Source organism: Marmota flaviventris, chromosome 18, assembly GCF_047511675.1.
Source record: "Marmota flaviventris isolate mMarFla1 chromosome 18, mMarFla1.hap1, whole genome shotgun sequence".
Taxonomy (NCBI): domain Eukaryota; kingdom Metazoa; phylum Chordata; class Mammalia; order Rodentia; family Sciuridae; genus Marmota; species Marmota flaviventris.
In genome coordinates, this window is record NC_092515.1 from 30,898,468 (window position 1) to 30,909,392 (window position 10,925).

The following is a 10,925-nucleotide window of genomic DNA, read 5'->3' on the forward strand; positions in this document are numbered from 1 at the left end:
GTGACCAGCGCCCAGAGAAACCCAGCACCTGAGACCAGAGTTGGAAATGGGACCCTCTCCAGGGACATTTCCCAACCTCCGGCCCCTCTGCGCCCTGGTTTGTGGCCACTGATTATGGTTTCCACTGTGTCCCAGGCCACTTATTTTGTAGGAAAAACAGGACACTGAGTTAAACATGAACTCAACAAACCAAAGAACTCCAGGCAGGTGGACGACGCCCAGAGGTGACAAGGAGACATGGTCCACATCTAAGAGGCTCCCTGGAGCCACAGGGGAAGGTTTCTTCTAAAATTGTGGAAAAACATCCATCCTGAGTATTTCCTCCCTGCTTTTAAATTCCATAATATGTACTTATTAGGCCTCCATAATTCTCAAGTTAAAAGACGAACTAATTTATTTCCTTATCACTGACAGTTATGGGTTGAATTGAATCCTCAAAAAAAAAAAAAGGTGTGTTGTGTTGACATCACAGGAGTAGGATGAGGCCCCAATCCAATGACTGGTGTCCTTATAAGAAGGACGTTTAGACCAAAACACGGGCCCAGGAGGATGCCATGAGGACACACAAGGAGGAGGGCCAGGTGGTGACAGGCAGAGGCGGGAACGGGAAATCCTCGAGCCAAGGAACACTAAGGATTCTTGACCAACAGCAGAAGCTGGAGGAGTCGAGGGAGGATTCTCCCCTACAGGTTTCAGAGAAAAACACGTTGATCTTGGACCTCTAGCCTTCAGACCTGTGAGACCACCAATTTCTGTTCTTTTTTTGGGGGGTGGAGAGTACCAGGGATTGAACTCAGGGGCACCGGGACACTGAGCCACGTCCCAGCCCTATTTTGTATTTTATTTAGAGACAGGGTCTCGCCCAGTTGCTTAGCACCTCGCTTTTTGCTGAGGCTGGCTTTGAATTTGAGATCCTCTTGCCTCAGCCTCCTGAGCCGCTGGGATTACAGATGTGCACTACCATGCCTGGCCCAATTTCTGTTCTTTAAGCTGCCAAGTTGTAGTAATTTGTTGCGACATCTGTAGGAAAATAATACACGGGAAAAATGGGGGGTGTCTTTGAAAGTCTCTGCTAAGTCATTCCCTAGGCAGATAAACAACGAAGTACTCCATGTCACTCATGGTAAGAGAAATGCAAACAGAAATAAGAAGGAACATTTCACAGCCAACAGTGACGTGGTGAGGGCCTGAGCAACTAGAGTCTCAGACACTGCTGGCAGCTGTGTAAGTGGGGCCGTCTCTTGGGCAATTCTTTTTTGGCACATTTACCCTGTGAACCAGCAAGTCCACTCTGCCATATTCATCCAAGAAAAGTGAAAATATAAGTCCATGAAAAGACTTGTGCCAGAAAGTTCATAGCAAGCTTGTTCTAGCCCCAAAGTGGAAACAACCCCCAAAGTCCATCATTCTGGACAGAGAGCGCACCCGTACGATGACCTCCTCAGAGACAAAAATGAGCCGTCAATGGGCTCTTGCAATAGTGTAAGTGAACCTCGAAAAACCCTCTAGGGAGCAAAAGCAGGTAGTCTCCAAGCGCAGTGGTGCGCACCTGTAATCCCAGCTACTCAGGAGGCTGGGGCAGGAGGATCAGCAACTTAGCAAGACCCTGCCTCAAAATTTAAAAAAAAAGGCTGGGGGCAGGCTGGGGATGTAGCTCGATGGTGGCGCAGTCTGGGTTCAATCCCTGGTTTTGCAGGAAGTGTGTGTGGGCGGGGTGCATGATATGGAAAAAGAAGCTAGCCTTCACAAAATGTGTCCTGCAGGGTCCTACCCAAGTGACCATGCATAGGCGCACTCCCAGCAGGATGGCAGTTACGTGCCTCCTGATATGACACACTGTCTTTGAACGACCCTTGCCAAAAAAATATAAGGCTTGAGTGTCACAAGCTTCTAGACCAAACTTCCAGGATACGGAAAATACAGAAAATAGAGCAGACATCAGGTGACACTCTGAGGAAACATCAGACAGATCAAGATGTAGGATATTCTGCAAGAAAATTGGCTAGAACTCAAAGTCAGTCCATGAGGAAAGAATTTTAAATAGAGGTAAGAAGATTGTTTCAGATTAAAAGAAATTAAATCACACAAAAGCCAAACACAATGCACAAGACTTAGTTAAATCCTGTTTTAGGGGGGGAAATTCCATAAAATCATTGTTGAGGCAACTGTAGAAATTCAAATCTTAGAACTAGATATTAGATATTATAGAATTATTAATTTTAAGTGGGATAATGGCATCACAATTATGTAGGAGAATGTTCTTACTCTTCACTGTATTCTAAGGTACTTAAAGATGAGATGCAGCTGGACGTGGTGGCGCATGCCTGTAATCCCAGCAACTCAGGGGGCTGAGGCAGGAGGATTGTGAGTTCAAGGCCAGCCTCAGCAATGTAGTGAGGCCCTAAGCAGCTTAGCAAGACCTGTCTTAAAATAAAAAAATTAAAAAGCCTGGGGATGTGGTTCAGTGATTAAGTGCCCCTGAGTTCAAACTGTGGTACCAAAAGGTAAAAAGGAAAAGGAGGAGGAGGGGTGGGGGGAGGAGATGCTACCAACTCTGCAACTTATCTTCCAGTAGAGAAAAACTGTATTGACATAGCTATATGTATGAGTTTTAAAAAACCCAGCAGAATGTTAATTGTTGAATCTAGATACAGGATATATGGATGTTCATTGTACTACCTGTTCAAATTTCTTTCTTTCTTTCTCTCATTCTTTCTTTTTCTTTTTCTGGGGCACCCAGCATGATGCTCTACCACTGAGCCCTTTTTATTTTATTTTGAGACAGGGTCCTTGCTTTGTTCAAGTTTCTTTATGTTGAAAATGTTTCCTAATAAAAGATGAGAATATAATAAAATAAAAAAGGAGCTTCCATACAATATGGTACCCAGAATAGGATCATGGAATAGAAAAATGATATTGGTGGGAAATCAGTGGAATGTAACTGGAATATAGTTAATATCACTGAACTAACATCAATTTCCTAGTTTTAACAAAGGTACCATGGTTATATAACAAAAGTCCCATGGTAGGTGGGGTGGCATACACTAATAATCCCAGTGACTCAGGAGGATGAAACAGGAGGATCTCAAGTTCTAGGCCAGCCTGGACAACTTAGCAAGACCCTATGTCAAAAAAAAAAAAAAGTTGGTGGGGGGTTTGCTGAGGTTAGCTCAGTGGTAAACTGACCTGGGTTTAATTTCTAGTACTACAAAGAGAAAAAAAGGAATAAAAAATGATAACAATCAGGCAAAGCTGAATTAAGAAAACTCCCGGTACTATCTTTGCAAATTTTCTATAAATCCAAAATTACATTAGATTTCTATAAATCTAAAATTTTCTTTAAATCTAAAAAGAAATTTAAATTTTTTTTTTTTTTAGTTGTTGATGGACCTTTATTCATTTTTATGTGGTGCTGAGAATGGAACCCAGTGCCTCCCACATGCTAGGCAAGCACTCTGCCACTGAGCCACAATCCCAGTTCCTAAAAAGACATTTTTAATAAGGGACAACCATATGCAAAAGCTAGAACTTATTAAATGTTTCAATACTCTAGATATCGAATAACTTTAAGGTCCAGTATCTACAGCAGTGACCTCCCACAAATAGCCAGTTTGGCAACAAAGATCGCAAAGGTAAAAAAGTCTCCAGAGGGAAGCCATATTGTACCCAGGGATCAATCAGTGCTGCAGGCCAGGGAGAGGACTTGGTCGAAGCCACCATCTGGGTGGCAGCTTGTTGTTCTCCAGGCTCTGCGTCACTTCTCTTAGTCCAGCAAAGACACAGGTTGAACTGCCCCCTTGTGCAGTCAGACTGCCAAAGAACAGTAAAGAGGAGGAAAAACACAGGGGTGGTATTTCCTGTACCAGCAGCCAGTTTGGTCCAGGTTGCCAGCCACACCAGTCTTTGCATGTGGGATCTTTAACCCATTTCCAGCACCAGCCCACAGCTATCTGTAATTCTCGGAGAGTCTAAAATATTTTCATCACATTATTTCATTTAATCCTGGTGCCAGAACTCATTTTGCCGAGGAGGAACCCGGGACATGTATCCCAGCCCTATCTCAATGGGTCACAAACGCTTTTCCTGCAGGTCTCTCCCTAAGAGCGGATCGTGGTGCCTCTACCCTCCTGGTTCCTGAACGCTGGACTTCCTGCAAGGCCGGCTCTTGCATTAGCTTCTGCTGCTTCACCTGGACCCATGCTCACTGTGATGGTTTGGGTCAGCTTTTTTGTTGCTGTGACCAAAGGACCCGACAATAACAATGTAGAAGAGGAAAAGTTTATTTTGGCTCAAGGTTTCAGAGGTTCAGCCCATGGTCGGTGACTCCGATGCTCTGTGACAGAGGTGAGAGCACAGGTGCACGGTCCTGGCCCCACCAGGTACCAAGGTGGAAGGGCATGGAGGAGGAACGCAGCTCAGGACACGGCAACCAGGAAGCAGAGAGAGCTGCGCTCACCAAGAGCTGTCATGAGCCGTCCGTGGGTTGTGAGTGGACGTGTTGTGCATCGTAGCCTAGGGAGGGGATAAGGCTGGCACTGGGAACTCCCCGTGGCACCCCCACAGGGATTGACTGCCGTATGCAGTTGAACTTCCCCCTCAAGCTCTGCCAAAGATCCCTCCCAGCACCTGAGATGGGTGTGACCTGCCAAGATGCCAATCAACCTGCTGACTGCAAGACATCAGCCCTTGAAACTTCATCCCTGCCTTTGATGTACCCCCTTAAATAAACCATCAGAGCCATCTTGACTTGTCTGGTTCCAGCTCCCATGTGGACGAGATCAATCAGGGGCTTCGTTTTTGTAAACATGTTTCTGACTATTTGTGTTTTATTCTTCACAAATTATTTGAAACTTTAAGTTTTCAGGTCACTTACACGATCCTGGGAAGGAAGAAGAACCCCCCAATGAGACTCTGGCCATCGCCCCCATTAAAGGGCAAAATATAAACCCCAAAGTCACACCCCACCCCGTGATCTACTTTTCCAGTCCCACCCTACCTGCCTATAGTTACCATCCAGTTAATCCACATCAGTGGATTAATCCACTGATCAGGTTACATCTTCCCTAATCTAATCATTTCTCCTCTGAAAATACTTGCATTGTCTCATATGGGCTTTGGGGGGACCCCTCATATCTAAGCCATAACAATGATGGCTCCCTCCCCCTTGATGTCTGCAGCCCTTAAACTGTGACGAATCCGAGCAGGTGACTGATATGAAGATGCTTTGGGCCTTTAGTCAAAGTGAATGGAAGGATATGACGGAAACCCAAGCAAAGATCTAAGCTTTTCCTTGAAAACAAGATCAACTGGATAACATTTTTGTGCCACGGGGATTGTGTGTGGCTAAGAGCACAGGTGCACGGTCCTGGCCCCACCAGGTACTTCTGTGTGACCATGGACAGGTGGATCCCCTCTGTGACTTGGGCCTCTAGAAATGGAGGTAATTGCTGTTCCTAGCTCACCAAGCTGCCCTGAGTGCCAGATAATCAATCAGTAGTGTGTCTTATCATAGTAGCTTCTTGCTCTTTTTTTAAAGTTTCCCCCAATTATTAGTCTTAGAATTTGGGGGTTCAAAGACCCCTCAGAAACCATGGAGATCCATCTTTAGGGAAAGGGAAGTTTTTCAAATTTCCCTGAAGATCACTCTAGTCTGACAGATAAGGACCTTCCAAATCACAGGGATTGTCTGGGTCCCCAGAGGGTGGGAGTCACACTAACCTACTCGTGTTCCACACCTTGTCACCATTCTGTAAACACGTACCTTTTATGCTATAACCACAGCAATCGATATCTCACAGAAGCGCATTTGAATAAAACATAGAAATTAAAACTTTAAAATAGAATTTAATATCACGAAAAAATATGTCATTTGCACAGAGAACAGAGAGCAACAAAGGCTCCCCTTTCCTGCGGGGTGCAGTGGCACACATCTGTAATCCCAGTGGGCTGGGAGGCTGAGGCAGGAGGATCACTTGTACAAAGTCAGCCTCGGCAATTTAGCGAGGCCTTAAGCAACTTATTGAAAACTTGTCCCAAAATAAAAAATAAAAAAACAGATTGGGGATGTGACTCAGTGGTTGAAAGACCACTGAGACAGGGTCTCGCTAAGTTGCCCAGGCTGGCCTCCATCCTCCTGCCTCAGCCTCCCAAATGGCTGGGATTACAGGCTGGTGCCATGGCACCCCACAGTCACCCCCATTTTTGACCAGGGGAGAGTAAGACTTATGCTCTCATGACTGAGGCAGGCAATGGTACCTGGCAGGAATTTAGTAACACTTGTGTGTGTGTGTGTGTGTGTGTGTGTGTGTTACCTTCTATTTTATAGCAATTGGCAATGATATCCATTTATGAAACAGGGATAATAGTTCCTTCTTACGTACATTTGCAACTTAAAAAAGAAAAGTGAGAAGGTGGAAAAGACCGAGAAAGACTAGATTTCTGTTTGGAGAAAACATCACATGCCTTTGTACCCATCACTACAGCTTCCTGAGGCTTTTAATAGCCTAGAACTGTGCTGGCTATTATGGGCCACCATCAGCACAGGTGACCCTGGTCATTCAAATCAACTAAAATTAAGTGAAATTAAAAATTCAGATCCTCAGCCACCATAGCTTCATTCAAGTGCTCCATAGCCACACGTGGCTGATGGCTACCGTATTGGGCGCGGCCACAGATGGTTCCCTTCCTCACTCAAAGTCCTACCATCAGCACACTGGAGGGAGCTCTCCCAGCTCACCCGCGTCTCACCTGGCAGAGGTGGTTAAAGGCCTGGCTTCTCCCCGTGTAGTGGACATCAGGCAGGCATGGCCGGTGGACATTCCCAAGGAGCAGGCCTCTTGGAGGGGACTTCTTGAAGCAGGGAGGGAGAACAGAATGGGGTTGGCCGGTCCTGCAGAGAACAGACCCCGAACAGAAGCATGAAGACACAGGAGGAACCCAGTTCCAGGTGACCTCCCCGGAGTGGTCCTTCTTCACCTTTAGAGAGAGGCTAGGCGAGGAGTGACCTGCCGCTCGCCAGGCTCAGCCTGAGCTCCAAAAAGCTCCACCGAGTCTCCTTTGGACCCGGATACTTCCTCCGTGGCCTAGTCCAGGGCTCAGCACAGCAGAGACCAAATCAGGCCTGATGTCAGACGGTGTCCAGCTAAGAGTGGTCCCCTATTTTTAAATGGTCATGTCTTAAACAGTTATGTAAGTATGTACATAATATCCTGAATTTCGCTCCTTGGCCTACAAAGTCTAAGATATTTACCATCTGAACCTTTAACAGAAGTTGGCAAAGCCCTGGTCTAGTCGTGGCCTGTCCCAGTGTCCTGGTCCTCTGTCCTCCCCTTCTCATAAGTGGGCTTTGTTCTAAATGTTCTATTTTGAAGCTATTTTGACACTTGGAAAACGTTCTTAAACATCCAAAGCGGCGAGGTTCCCAGCAGGTCATAAAGGCTGACTCATGACATCCCGAAGTGCTGCGTCCCTGAGAAGCTGACATCCACCCACCCAGCCACCCACTGCCCTCGGTGGTCTGCCACACGTCTGGCACCTGGAGCACCCCTCTTGGACAGGCAGGCTGTCCTGCAAGCCCTGCGTAGGGGGCTTCCTCAGAGCCCTGCAAAGGCCCTGAAGCAGGGAGCGAGCCTTTGGGAGGGTCTGGGAAGGTTTGTTGTACACCAGAGGCAAATGGGAAGCCAATCAGGGGACAGAGCTTCCCTCCCGAGCCCTCCCCACGACTCACATGTTCCTTACAAGAACAAGGCAGCCACACTGGGTCAGTGGGCGAACCCAGAGGGTCTGAGGAAGCAGACACACCCGTGCTGAGGGAGCTCTGGAACCCAACCCGAGTCAGGAGCTGGGCCTTGGGGTCCTGGGGGAGAGGCTGAGCACAGCAAAGAAAAGGGGGGCCAGAGACCTGGCAGAGAGGAAGCCCAGGCTGTGAGAACAGGGAACCGGAACGAGGCTCTTCTCATCCTGAGAGTCAAGAAGGGAGGGAGGCCTAGAAACGTTCACTGTAGGGAGATGGATCTTCCCTACAGACCGACCCTGATGATAAAAGACACGCACATGGAGCTTCCAAAAAAAGAGGCCTCGTTCCCTGTATTTCTATCTACAATAATAGTCAAGGTAGAAATGCACTCATAGGGAAAAAAAAATTTTTTTTTTTGGCTAAAATAATCCCTGCTCACATAAAAGGTCAAAGCAATATTAGACTCTTATGCACAAAGGTATCCCCAGGGGGCCTAGGGTGTGGCTCAGTGACACTTGCCTTTGCATGTACCAGGCCCCCAGTGCCAGCCCCAGTACCACTGAAAAGCAGCCAACAAAAAGACATCCCCAAACCTAAATTTTATTTACAGCCTGGGTGAGAGGTTACCTTTGCACAAGACTTCATTGGCAACTTCCTTGTTGAAACATGGCAGGTTGACAACCAGACTCTCACGGGCCTTCCCCACTCCGGCTGCAGGAGAGGGTCTGAGGGGTAAGAGGCCAACAAGTGTTAGGAGACTGGAGCTCAGAGGAATGAATGTTGACCCAGGGGAGGAAACTGGTGCTGGGCACCTTCAGGGGGCAGCACAAACTCCACATGAGGTCCAGGAAAGACTCGCACCTGGGCACACAGAGCAGTCAGGTGAGGCTCAGGGCTGAAATCAGGCTTGACGGCTGAACCCCCCAGGGGGCAGGTGTGGATGTCTGGACACCCAGCTGAGCAATCGGATCCAGGTGGGCCTCAAGTCAGCCACTCTTAGAATCTCCACTTTTGTGAGCCATCAAATCTCTTTGTTTTAAGACAACTCAATTTGAGCTCCTGTCACTTACAACAGAAAAGTCCTCAATAACTCAACCTCATTTTAGGCAGATGTCACTCATCAGGAAAAAAAAAAAAAAGCCTCAAAAACCTTTGGATTCTGGAAGTGCTAATCTGAGTTTAAGTGTCTGAACTGAGTTTAAGTGTCTCTAACCATGACGGCGACCTGGCGTAGAAGGGTTCCTATAAGTGTCACCCAGGTATAAAACTCAGGAGGGCCTGGCACATACCTGTAACCCCAGCAGCTTGGGAGGCTGAGGCAGGAGGATCGTGAGTGCAAAGCCAGCCTCAGCAACAGCGAGGGGCTAAGCAACTCAATAAGACCCCGTCTCTAAATAAAATACAAAACAGGGCTGGGGAGGTAGCTCAGTGGTTAAGCGCCCCTGGGCTCAATCCCTGGTGCCATAAATAAATAAATAAATAAATCCTTGCTCATGCCAGGGGATGGCTCTGCTGAAACAGTGTCACTTCTGTCTTCTGAGATTGGAACATTCATTAAAACTGTGACAAGGGGCTGGTGGTGGGGCTCAGGAGCGGGGCTCTTGCCTAGCCTGTGCTGGGGCCTGGATTCAATACTGAAAAAATAAAGCCAATGACAAGACACACTGCCGTTGCTCCAAACTGTCGCGCTGGCTCAGAGGAGCCCTTGTGGGAGCCCAGGGGCTGCTGTGCTGTCTGGCTCCCAGAGGGGAGAACTGACCTGACGGTGGAAGGCGACTTTCTTCCCACTGGGTGCTTAACTGCAGGGACTTCACGGGACCTCAAGGAGCTCCACCCAGGAAGGACCGCTCAGCAGGGGTCGGGAGAGGTGGAGGCGGCTTGGCCACAGGGGGTGGTCCTGCTTGGAAATGAGGCAGGATTGCTGCGGCAGAAGGTTCTGGAGTCTCACCGCCAGGAGGAGTGAAGAGAATGGTGGTCAGCAGAAGCCTCAGTGGAGGCCAGAGAGCTGCACAGAGGCTGCTCGGGCTCTTCAAGAAAGAGCTTCACTTTTACTTATTCCAGAAAGGTCTTCTCCCTTTACTGACTCAGAGGGTTCTACAATCAAAAAGAACAAGACTTGTGTTTATGGGTTCCTCCACCCCTACCGCCCCGCCCAGGAAAAGAGCAAAAGTGTACAAAAATAAAACACGTTCTACGTTTTGTAAGAGGAACGATTTCTTTGAAAGCTTCAACCCATCTTAGGTGGGGTACACAGTCTGCTCCTTTTTTCTTAAAGGAACAAGCAGTTGATTATCATTTAGTCTCACCTTCTTCTCTCAAAACAAGCAATCTCAAAAGTACTTTCTTTTAGGAGTTAGGTTTGTTCCTGGAATGCTCTTTTAAAATCTTCAAGATGAAGAACTGCTTCTTCATCCTTACCACACATTTGAAAAGCAATCTTGGCTCAAGTGGTAGCATGCTCGGCTAGCATGCATGAGTCACTGGGTTCGATTCTCAGCACCACATAAAAATAAAATAAAGATATTGCGTCCACCTAAAAAAAAAAAAAAACCTAAAAAATAAATATTTAAAAAATAAATAAAAATAAAAAGCAATCTTACAAATGTTTCAATTAAACAACAATAAGCTAGAACTAGGACAGTAAGCTAGTAGCACGCTGGAATGATTTCCTGCACATCTGTCTGTACACAGAGGTCATTCTACTGACTTATTAAAAACTGGTTCAAAAGAAAATTTAGAGCCAGGCGTGGTGGTGCATACCTGTAATCCCAGTAACTTGGGAAGCTGAGGCAAGAGGATCACAAATTCAAGGCCAGCCTTTGCAACTTAGTGAAATCCTGTCTCAAAATAAAAAATAAAAAGGACTAGAGATTTAGGTCAGTGGTAGAGTACTCCCCTGAGTTCAATCCCCAGTATAGAAAAAGAAAGGAAGGAAGGGGGGGAGGGAGAAAGAGAAAATCTAACTTTAGAAGAAGCACATCAGTTTATAAAGGTTGAATGTTAACATGGTATAGAATGTTCCAATCAGTTACTTTTGATTGCAAACATATTACAAATGCATAAACTCTCACTAAATAAAAATATGTAGTTTTCTTTTATACACGAATTTGCAAAAAAAAGGATTACCTGGGATTTAAAACGCAGAAGGAAAGGGACAAATGCCTTCCTGGTGTTCCTTCCTGGCCTTAGG

General features: G+C 46.7%; 1 long non-coding RNA gene across 1 annotated transcript in view; it reads right to left on the reverse strand.

The window, feature by feature from the left end:
• Positions 1-9,812, reverse strand: part of LOC114095793 (uncharacterized) — a 29,958-nt gene extending 20,146 nt beyond the window's left edge. The window contains exons 1-3 of the long non-coding RNA XR_011705213.1: positions 9,495-9,812; positions 8,363-8,460; positions 6,748-6,889 (exon numbers count right to left, since the gene is read on the reverse strand). This is a non-coding gene — a long non-coding RNA (uncharacterized lncRNA). The remainder of the gene's footprint in view (positions 1-6,747; positions 6,890-8,362; positions 8,461-9,494) is intronic.
• Positions 9,813-10,925: the final 1,113 nt, after the last annotated feature.